Source organism: Gorilla gorilla, chromosome 18 (genome assembly GCF_029281585.2).
Source record: "Gorilla gorilla gorilla isolate KB3781 chromosome 18, NHGRI_mGorGor1-v2.1_pri, whole genome shotgun sequence".
NCBI lineage: Eukaryota > Metazoa > Chordata > Mammalia > Primates > Hominidae > Gorilla > Gorilla gorilla.
In genome coordinates, this window is record NC_073242.2 from 64,122,630 (window position 1) to 64,134,804 (window position 12,175).

Genomic DNA, 12,175 nt, shown 5'->3' on the forward strand with positions numbered 1-12,175 from the left:
TCCATTCCATTCCATTCCGTTCTACTCGGGTTGATTCCATTCTATTCCACTCCATTCCATTCGATTCCATTCGATTCCATTCGATTCCATTCCAATCCATTCCATTCCATTCCATTCCATTCCATTCCATTCCATTCTACTCCAATGAATTCCATTCCATTCCATTCCATTCCATTCCATTCCATTCTATTCCATTGAATTCCATTCCATTCCATTCCATTCCATTCCATTCCAATCCATTCCATTCTACACGGGTTTATTCCATTCCATTCCACTCCATTCCATTCCATTCCATTCCATTCCATTCCATTCCGTTCTACACGGGTTGATTCCATTCCGTTCCATTCCATTCCATTCCATTCCATTCCATTCCATTCCATTCCATTCCATTCCATTCCATTCCATTCCATTCCATTCCATTCCATTCCATTCCATTCCATTCCATTCCGTTCTACTCCGGTTCATTAAATTCCATTCCATTCCGTTCCGTTCCGTTCCATTCCGTTCTGTTCCATTCCGTTCCAGTGGTTGCCGAGAATGATTCTCTCTAGTTTTTATACGAAGATATTTCCTTTTCTACCGTTGGCCCCAAAGCGCTTGAAATCTCCACTTGCAAATTCCACAAAAAGAGGGTTTCAAATCTGCTCTGTCTAAAGGAAGGTTCAACTCTGTGAGTTGAACACACGCAGCCGAAAGAAGTTACTGAGAATTCTTCTGTCTAGCGTTAGATGCAGAAATCCCGTTTCCAACGAAATCCTCAAAGAGGTCCAAATATACACTTGCAGACTTTACAAACAGAGTGTTTCCAAACTGCTCTATGAAAAGAAGGGTTAAACTCTGTGAGTGGAACGCACACATCCCAAAGTGGTTGCTGAGAATGATTCTCTCTAGTTTTTATACGAAGATATTTCCTTTTCTACCGTTGGCCCCAAAGAGCTTGAAATCTCCACTTGCAAATTCCACAAAAAGAGGGTTTCAAATCTGCTCTGTCTAAAGGAGGGTTCAACTCTGTGAGTTGAACACACGCAGCCCAAGGAAGCTACTGAGAATTCCTCTGTCTAGCGTTAGATGCAGAAATCCCGTTTCAAACGAAATCCTCAAAGAGGTCCAAATATTCTCTTGCAGACTTTACAAACAGAGTGTTTCCAAACTGCTCTATGAAAAGAAATGTTAAACTCTGTGAGTGGAACGCACACATCCCATAGTGGTTGCTGAGAATGATTCTCTCTTGTTTTTACATGAACATATTCCCTTTTCTACGTTTGGCCACAAAGCGCTTGAAATCTCCACTTGCAAATTCCACAAAAAGAGGGTTTCAAATCTGCTCTGTCTAAAGGAGGGTTCATCTCTGTGAGTTGAAAACACTCAGCCCAAGGAAGCTACTGAGAATTCCTCTGTATAGCGTTAGATGCAGAAATCCCGTCTCCAACGAAATCCTCAAAGAGGTCCAAATATCCACTTGCAGACTTTACAAACAGAGTGTTTCCAAACTGCTCTATGAAAGGAAAGGTTAAACTCTGTGGGTGGAACGCACACATCCCAACGTGGTTGCTGAGAATGATTCTCTCTAGTTTTTATACGAAGATATTTCCTTTTCAACTGTTGGCATCAAAGCGCTTGACATCTCCACTTGCAAATTCCACAAAAAGAGGGTTTCAAATCTGCTCTGTCTAAAGGAAGGTTCAACTCTGTGAGTTGAACACACGTAACCCAAAGAAGTTACTGAGAATCCTTCTGTCTAGCGTTAGATGCAGAAATCCCGTTTCCAAAGAAATCCTCAAAGAGGTCCAAATATCCTCTTGGAGACTTTACACACAGAGTGTATCCAAACTGCTCTATGAAAAGAAAGGTTAAACTCTGTGAGTGGAACGCACATATCCCAAAGTGGTTGCTGAGAATGATTCTCTCTAGTTTTTATACGAAGATATTTCCTTTTCTACCGTTGGCCCCAAAGCACTTGAAATCTCCACGTGCAAATTCCACAAAAAGAGGGTTTCAAATCTGCTCTGTCTAAAGGAGGATTCAACTCTGTGAGTTGAACACACGCAGCCCAAGGAAGCTTCTTAGAATTCCTCTGTCTAGCGTTAGATGCCGAAATCCCATTTCCAACGAAATCCTCAAAGAGGTCCAAATATCCACTTGCAGACTTTACAAACAGAGTGTTTCAAAACTGCTCTATGAAAAGAAAGGTTAAACTCTGTGAGTGGAACGCACACATCCCAAAGTGGTTGCTGAGAATGATTCTCTCTAGTTTTTATATGAAGATATTTCCTTTTCTACCGTTGGCCCCAAAGCGCTTGAAATCTACACTTGCAAATTCCACAAAAAGAGGGTTTCAAATATGCTCTGTCTAAAGGAAGGTTCAACTCTGTGAGTTGAACACACGCAGCCCAAAGAAGTTACTGAGAATTCTTCTGTCTAGCGTTAGATGCAGAAAACCCGTTTCCAACGAAATCCTCAAAGACGTCCAAATATCCACTTGCAGACTTTACAAACAGAGTGTTTCCAAACTGCTCTATGAAAAGAAAGGTTAAACTCTGTGAGTGGAACGAACACATCCCCAAGTGGTTGCTGAGAATGATTCTCTCTAGTTTTTATATGAAGATATTTCCTTTTCTACCGTTGGCCCCAAAGCGCATGAAATCTCCACTTGCAAATTCCACAAAAAGAGGGTTTCAAATCTGCTCTGTCTAAAGGAGGGTTCAACTCTGTGAGTTGAACACACGCAGCCCAAGGAAGCTACTGAGAATTCCTCTGTCTAGCGTTAGATGCAGAAATCCCGTTTCCAACGAAATCCTCAAAGAGGCCCAAATATCCACTTGCAGACTTTACACACAGAGTGTTTCCAAACTGCTCTATGAAACGAAAGGTTAAACTCTGTGAGTGGAATGCACACATCCCAAAGTGGTTGCTGAGAATGATTCTCTCTAGTATTTATAAGAAGATATTTCCTTTTCTACGGTTGGCCCCAAAGCGCTTGAAATCTCCACTTGCAAATTCCACAAAAAGAGGGTTTCAAATCTGCTCTGTCTAAAGGAAGGTTCAACTCTGTGAGTTGAACACACGCAGCCCAAAGTAGCTACTGAGAATTCTTCTGTCCAGCGTTAGATGCAGAAATCCCGTTTCCAACGAAATCCTCAAAGAGGTCCAAATATTCTCTTGCAGACTTTACAAACAGAGTGTTTCCAAACTGCTCTATGAAAAGAAAGGTTAAACTCTGTGAGTGGAACGCACACATCCCAAAGTGGTTGCTGAGAATGATTCTCTCTAGTTTTTATACGAAGATATTTCCTTTTCTACCTTTGGCCCCAAAGCGCTTGAAATCTCCACTTGCAAATTCCTCAAAAAGAGGGTTTCAAATCTGCTCTGTCTAAAGGAGTGTTCATCTCTGTGAGTTGAAAACACGCAGCCCAAGGAAGCTACTGAGAATTCCTCTGTCTAGCGTTAGATGCAGAAATCCCGTTTCCAACGAAATCCTCAAAGAGGTCCAAATATCCACTTGCAGACTTTACAAACAGAGTGTTTCCAAACTGCTCTATGAAAAGAAAGGTTAAAGTCTGTGAGTGGAACGCACATATCCCAAAGTGGTTGCTGAGAATGATTCTCTCTAGTTTTTATACGAAGATATTTCCTTTTCTACCGTTGGCCACAAAGCGCTTGAAATCTCCACTTGCAAATTCCACAAAAAGAGGGTTTCAAATCTGCTCTGTCTAAAGGAGGATTCAGCTCTGTGAGTTGAACACACGCAGCCCAAGGAAGCTACTGAGAATTCCTCTGTCTAGCATTAGATGCCGAAATCCCGTTTCCAACGAAATCCTCAAAGAGGTCCAAATATCCACTTGCAGACTTTACACACAGAGTGTTTCCAAACTGCTCTATGAAAAGAAAGGTTAAACTCTGTGAGTGGAACGGACACATCCCAAAGTGGTTGCTGAGAATGATTCTCTCTAGTATTTATAAGAAGATATTTCCTTTTCTACGGTTGGACCCAAAGCGCTTGAAATCTCCACTTGCAAATTCCACAAAAAGAGGGTTTCAAATCTGCTCTGTCTAAAGGAAGGTTCAACTCTGTGAGTTGAAAACACCCAGCCCAACGTAGTTACTAAGAATTCTTCTATCCAGCGTTAGACGCAGAAATCCCGTTTCCAACGAAATCCTCAAAGAGGTCCAAATATCCACTTGCAGACTTTACACACAGAGTGTTTCCCAACTGCTCTATGAAAAGAAAGGTTAATCTCTGTTAGTGGAACGCACACATCCCAAAGTGGTTGCTGAGAATGATTCTCTCTAGTTTTTATATGAAGATATTTCCTTTTCTACCATTGGCCCAAAGCGCTTGAAATCTCCACTTGCAAACTCCACAAAAACAGGGTTTCAAATCTGCTCTGTCTAAAGGAAGGTTCAACTCTGTGAGTTGAACACACGCAACGCAAGGAAGCTACTGAGAATTCTTCTGTCCAGCGTTAGATGCGGAAATCCCGTTTCCAACGAAATCCTCAAAGAGGTCCAAATATCCACTTGCAGACTTTACAAACAGAGTGTTTCCAAACTGCTCTATGAAAAGAAATGTTAAACTCTGTGAGTGGAACGCACACATCCCATAGTGGTTGCTGAGAATGATTCTCTCTTGTTTTTACATGAACATATTCCCTTTTCTACGTTTGGCCACAAAGCGCTTGAAATCTCCACTTGCAAATTCCACAAAAAGAGGGTTTCAAATCTGCTCTGTCTAAAGGAGGGTTCATCTCTGTGAGTTGAAAACACGCAGCCCAAGGAAGCTACTGAGAATTCCTCAGTATAGCGTTAGATGCAGAAATCCCATCTCCAACGAAATCCTCAAAGAGGTCCAAATATCCACTTGCAGACTTTACAAACAGAGTGTTTCCAAACTGCTCTATGAAAGGAAAGGTTAAACTCTGTGGGTGGAACGCACACATCCCAACGTGGTTGCTGAGAATGATTCTCTCTAGTTTTTATACGAAGATATTTCCTTTTCAACCGTTGGCCCCAAAGCGCTTGACATCTCCACTTGCAAATTCCACAAAAAGAGGGTTTCAAATCTGCTCTGTCTAAAGGAAGGTTCAACTCTGTGAGTTGAACACAGGCAGCCCAAAGAAGTTACTGAGAATCCTTCTGTCTATCGTTAGATGCAGAAATCCCGTTTCCAACGAAATCCTCAAAGAGGTCCAAATATCCACTTGGAGACTTTACACACAGAGTGCTTCCAAACTGCTCTATGAATAGAAAGGTTAAACTCTGTGAGTGGAACGCACATATCCCAAAGTGGTTGCTGAGAATGATTCTCTCTAGTTTTTATACGAAGATATTTCCTTTTCTACTGTTGGCCCCAAAGCACTTGAAATCTCCACGTGCAAATTCCACAAAAAGAGGGTTTCAAATCTGCTCTGTCTAAAGGAGGATTCAACTCTGTGAGTTGAACACACGCAGCCCAAGGAAGCTACTTAGAATTCCTCTGTCTAGCGTTAGATGCCGAAATCCCGTTTCCAACGGAATCCTCAAAGAGGTCCAAATATCCACTTGCAGACTTTACAAACAGAGTGTTTACAAACTGCTCTATGAAAAGAAAGGTTAAACTCTGTGAGTGGAACGCACACATCCCAAAGTGGTTGCTGAGAATGATTCTCTCTAGTTTTTATACGAAGATATTTCCTTTTCTACCGTTGGCCCCAAAGCGCTTGAAATCTCCACCTGCAAATTCCACAAAAAGAGGGTTTCAAATCTGCTCTGTCTAAAGGAGGGTTCAACTCTGTGAGTTGAACACACGCAGCCCAAGGAAGCTACTGAGAATTCCTCTGTCTAGCGTTAGATGCAGAAATCCCGTTTCCAAAGAAATCCTCAAAGAGGTCCAAATATTCTCTTGCAGACTTTACAAACAGAGTGTTTCCAAACTGCTCTATGACTAGAAAGGTTAAACTCTGTGAGTGGACCGCACACATCCCAAGTGGTTGCTGAGAATGATTCTCTCTAGTTATTATATGAAGATATTTCCTTTTCTACGGTTGTCCCCAAAGCGCTTAAAATCTCCACTTGCGAATTCCTCAAAAAGAGGGTTTCAAATCTGCTCTGTCTAATGGAGTGTTCATCTCTGTGAGTTGAAAACACGCAGGACAAGGAAGCTACTTAGAATTCCTCTGTATAGCGTTAGATGCAGAAATCCCGTTTCCAACGAAATCCTCAAAGAGGTCCAAATATCCACTTGCAGACTTTACAAACAGAGTGTTTCCAAACTGTTATATGAAAAGAAAGGTTAAACTCTGTGAGTGGAACGCACATATCCCAAAGTGGTTGCTGAGAATGATTCTCTCTAGTTTTTATACGAAGATATTTCCTTTTCTACCTTTGGCCCCAAGGAGCTTGAAATCTCCACTTGCAAATTCCACAAAAAGAGGTTTTCAAATCTGCTCTGTCTAAAGGAGGATTCAACTCTGTGAGTTGAACACACGCAGCCCAAAGAAGTTACTGAGAATTCTTCTGTCTAGCGTTAGATGCAGAAATCCCGTTTCCAACGAAATCCTCAAAGAGGTCCAAATATCCACTTGCAGACTTTACAAACAGAGTGTTTCCAAACTGCTCTATGAAAAGAAAGGTTAAACTCTGTGAGTGGAACGCACATATCCCAAAGTGGTTGCTGAGAATGATTCTCTCTAGTTTTTAAACGAAGATATTTCCTTTTCTACCTTTGGCGCCAAAGCGCTTGAAATCTCCACTTGCAAATTCCTCAAAAAGAGGGTTTCAAATCTGCTCTGTCTAAAGGAGTGTTCATCTCTGCGAGTTGAAAACACGCAGCCCAAGGAAGCTACTTAGAATTCCTCTGTATAGCGTTAGATGCAGAAATCCCGTTTCCAAGGAAATCCTCAAAGAGGTCCAAATATCCACTTGCAGACTTTACAAACAGAGTGTTTCCAAACTGCTCTATGAAAAGAAAGGTTAAACTCTGTGAGTGGAACGCACATATCCCAAAGTGGTTGCTGAGAATGATTCTCTCTAGTTTTTATACGAAGATATTTCCTTTTCTACCGTTGGCCCCAAAGCGCTTGAAATCTCCACTTGCAAATTCCAGAAAAAGAGGGTTTCAAATCTGCTCTGTCTAAAGGAGGATTCAGCTCTGTGAGTTGAACACACGCAGCCCAAGGAAGCTACCGAGAATTCCTCTGTCTAGCGTTAGATGCCGAAATCCCGTTTCCAACGAAATCCTCAAAGAGGTCCAAATATCCACTTGCAGACTTTACACACAGAGTGTTTCCAAACTGCTCTATGAAAAGAAAGGTTAAACTCTGTGAGTGGAACGGACACATCCCAAAGTGGTTGCTGAGAATGATTCTCACTAGTATTTATAAGAAGATATTTCCTTTTCTACGGTTGGCCCCAAAGCGCTTGAAATCTCCACTTGCAAATTCCACAAAAAGAGGGTTTCAAATCTGCTCTGTCTAAAGGAAGGTTCAACTCTGTGAGTTGAAAACACCCAGCCCAAAGTAGTTACTAAGAATTCTTCTATCAAGCGTTAGACGCAGAAATCCCGTTTCCAACGAAATCCTCAAAGAGTTCCAAATATCCACTTGCAGGCTTTACACACAGAGTGTTTCCAAACTGCTCTATGAAAAGAAAGGTTAATCTCTGTGAGTGGAACGCACACATCCCAAAGTGGTTGCTGAGAATGATTCTCTCTAGTTTTTATATGAAGATATTTCCTTTTCTACCATTGGCCCAAAGCGCTTGAAATCTCCACTTGCAAACTCCACAAAAAGAGGGTTTCAAATCTGCTCTGTCTAAAGGAAGGTTCAACTCTGTGAGTTGAATGCACGCAACCCAAGGAAGCTACTGAGAATTCTTCTGTCCAGCGTTAGATGCAGAAATCCCGTTTCCAACGAAATCCTCAAAGAGGTCCAAATATCTACTTGCAGACTTTACAAACAGAGTGTTTCCAAACTGCTCTATGAAAAGAAATGTTAAACTCTGTGAGTGGAACGCACACATCCCATAGTGGTTGCTGAGAATGATTCTCTCTTGTTTTTACATGAACATATTCCCTTTTCTACGTTTGGCCACAAAGCGCTTGAAATCTCCACTTGCAAATTCCACAAAAAGAGGGTTTCAAATCTGCTCTGTCTAAAAGAGGGTTCATCTCTGTGAGTTGAAAACACGCAGCCCAAGGAAGCTACTGAGAATTCCTCTGTATAGCGTTAGATGCAGAAATCCCGTCTCCAACGAAATCCTCAAAGAGGTCCAAATATCCACTTGCAGACTTTACAAACAGAGTGTTTCCAAACTGCTCTATGAAAGGAAAGGTTAAACTCTGTGGGTGAAACGCACACATCCCAACGTGGTTGCTGAGAATGATTCTCTCTAGTTTTTATACGAAGATATTTCCTTTTCAACCGTTGGCCCAAAAGCGCTTGACATCTCCACTTGCAAATTCCACAAAAAGAGGGTTTCAAATCTGCTCTGTCTAAAGGAAGGTTCAACTCTGTGAGTTGAACACACGCAGCCCAAAGAAGTTACTGAGAATCCTTCTGTCTAGCGTTAGATGCAGAAATCCCGTTTCCAACGAAATCCTCAAAGAGGTCCAAATATCCACTTGGAGACTTTACACACAGAGTGTTTCCAAACTGCTCTATGAAAAGAAAGGTTAAACTCTGTGAGTGGAACGCACATATCCCAAAGTGGTTGCTGAGAATGATTCTCTCTAGTTTTTATACGAAGATATTTCCTTTTCTACCGTTGGCCCCAAAGCACTTGAAATCTCCACGTGCAAATTCCACAAAAAGAGGGTTTCAAATCTGCTCTGTATAAAGGAGGATTCAACTCTGTGAGTTGAACACACGCAGCCCAATGAAGCTTCCTAGAATTCCTCTGTCTAGCGTTAGATGCCGAAATCCCGTTTCCAACGAAATCCTCAAAGAGGCCCAAATATCCACTTGCAGACTTTACAAACAGAGTGTTTCCAAACTGCTCTATGAAAAGAAAGGTTAAACTCTGTGAGTGGAACGCACACATCCCCAAGTGGTTGCTGAGAATGATTCTCTCTAGTTTTTATATGAAGATATTTCCTTTTCTACCTTTGGCCCCAAATCTCATGAAATCTCCACTTGCAAATTCCACAAAAAGAGGGTTTCAAATCTGCTCTGTCTAAAGGAGGGTTCAACTCTGTGAGTTGAACACACGCAGCCCAAGGAAGCTACTGAGAATTCCTCTGTCTAGCGTTAGATGCAGAAATCCCGTTTCCAACGAAATCCTCAAAGAGGCCCAAATATCCACTTGCAGACTTTACACACAGAGTGTTTCCAAACTGCTCTATGAAAAGAAAGGTTAAACTCTGTGAGTGGAATGCACACATCCCAAAGTGGTTGCTGAGAATGATTCTCTCTAGTATTTATAAGAAGATATTTCCTTTTCTACGGTTGTCCCCAAAGCGCTTGAAATCTCCACTTGCAAATTCCACAAAAAGAGGGTTTCAAATCTGCTCTGTCTAAAGGAAGGTTCAACTCTGTGAGTTGAACACACGCAGCCCAAAGTAGCTACTGAGAATTCTTCTGTCCAGCGTTAGATGCAGAAATCCCGTTTCCAACGAAATCCTCAAAGAGGTCCAAATATCCGCTTGCAGACTTTACAAACAGAGTATTTCCAAACTGCTCTATGAAAAGAAAGGTTAAACTCTGTGAGTGGAACGCACACATCCCAAAGTGGTTGCTGAGAATGATTCTCTCTAGTTTTTATACGAAGATATTTCCTTTTCTACCTTTGGCGCCAAAGCGCTTGAAATCTCCACTTGCAAATTCCTCAAAAAGAGGGTTTCAAATCTGCTCTGTCTAAAGGAAGGTTCAACTCTGTGAGTTGAACACACGCAGCCCAAAGAAGTTACTGAGAATCCTTCTGTCTAGCGTTAGATGCAGAAATCCCGTTTCCAACGAAATCCTCAAAGAGGTCCAAATATCCACTTGGAGACTTTACACACAGAGTGATTCCAAACTGCTCTATGAAAAGAAAGGTTAAACTCTGTGAGTGGAACGCACATATCCCAAAGTGGTTGCTGAGAATGATTCTCTCTAGTTTTTATACGAAGATATTTCCTTTTCAACCGTTGGCCCCAAAGCACTTGAAATCTCCACGTGCAAATTCCACAAAAAGAGGGTTTCAAATCTGCTCTGTCTAAAGGAGGATTCAGCTCTGTGAGTTGAACACACGCAGCCCAAGGAAGCTACTGAGAATTCCTCTGTCTAGCATTAGATGCCGAAATCCCGTTTCCAACGAAATCCTCAAAGAGGTCCAAATATCCACTTGCAGACTTTACACACAGAGTGTTTCCAAACTGCTCTATGAAAAGAAAGGTTAATCTCTGTTAGTGGAACGCACACATCCCAAAGTGGTTGCTGAGAATGATTCTCTCTAGTTTTTATATGAAGATATTTCCTTTTCTACCTTTGGCCCAAAGCGCTTGAAATCTCCACTTTCAAACTCCACAAAAACAGGGTTTCAAATCTGCTCTGTCTAAAGGAAGGTTCAACTCTGTGAGTTGAACACACGCAACGCAAGGAAGCTACTGAGAATTCTTCTGTCCAGCGTTAGATGCGGAAATCCCGTTTCCAACGAAATCCTCAAAGAGGTCCAAATATCCACTTGCAGACTTTACAAACAGAGTGTTTCCAAACTGCTCTATGAAAAGAAATGTTAAACTCTGTGAGTGGAACGCACACATCCCATAGTGGTTGCTGAGAATGATTCTCTCTTATTTTTACATGAACATATTCCCTTTTCTACGTTTGGCCACAAAGCACTTGAAATCTCCACTTGCAAATTCCACAAAAAGAGGGTTTCAAATCTGCTCTGTCTAAAGGAGGGTTCATCTCTGTGAGTTGAAAACACGCAGCCCAAGGAAGCTACTGAGAATTCCTCAGTATAGCGTTAGATGCAGAAATCCCGTCTCCAACGAAATCCTCAAAGAGGTCCAAATATCCACTTGCAGACTTTACAAACAGAGTGTTTCCAAACTGCTCTATGAAAGGAAAGGTTAAACTCTGTGGGTGGAACGCACACATCCCAACGTGGTTGCTGAGAATGATTCTCTCTAGTTTTTATACGAAGATATTTCCTTTTCAACCGTTGGCCCCAAAACGCTTGACATCTCCACTTGCAAATTCCACAAAAAGAGGGTTTCAAATCTGCTCTGTCTAAAGGAAGGTTCAACTCTGTGAGTTGAACACACGCAGCCCAAAGAAGTTACTGAGAATCCTTCTGTCTAGCGTTAGATGCAGAAATCCCGTTTCCAACGAAATCCTCAAAGAGGTCCAAATATCCACTTGGAGACTTTACACACAGAGTGTTTCCAAACTGCTCTATGAAAAGAAAGGTTAAACTCTGTGAGTGGAACGCACATATCCCCAAGTGGTTGCTGAGAATGATTCTCTCTAGTTTTTATACGAAGATATTTCCTTTTCTACCGTTGGCCCCAAAGCACTTGAAATCTCCACTTGCAAATTCCACAAAAAGAGGGTTTCAAATCTGCTCTGTCTAAAGGAGGATTCAACTCTGTGAGTTGAACACACGCAGCCCAAGGAAGCTACTTAGAATTCCTCTGTCTAGCGTTAGATGCCGAAATCCCGTTTCCAACGAAATCCTCAAAGAGGTCCAAATATCCACTTGCAGACTTTACAAACAGATTGTTTCCAAACTGCTCTATGAAAAGAAAGGTTAAACTCTGTGAGTGGAACGCACACATCCCAAAGTGGTTGCTGAGAATGATTCTCTCTAGTTTTTATATGAAGATATTTCCTTTTCTACCGTTGGCCCCAAAGCGCTTGAAATCTCCACTTGCAAATTCCACAAAAAGAGGGTTTCAAATATGCTCTGTCTAAAGGAAGGTTCAACTCTGTGAGTTGAACACACGCAGCCCAAAGAAGTTACTGAGAATTCTTCTGTCTAGCGTTAGATGCAGAAATCCCGTTTCCAACGAAATCCTCAAAGAGGTCCAAATATACACTTGCAGACTTACAAACAGAGTGTTTCCAAACTGCTCTATGAAAAGAAAGGTTAAACTCTGTGAGTGGAACGCACACATCCCAAAGTGGTTGCTGAGAATGATTCTCTCTAGTTTTTATACGAAGATATTTCCTTTTCTACCGTTGGCCCCAAAGCGCTTGAAATCTCCACTTGCAAATTC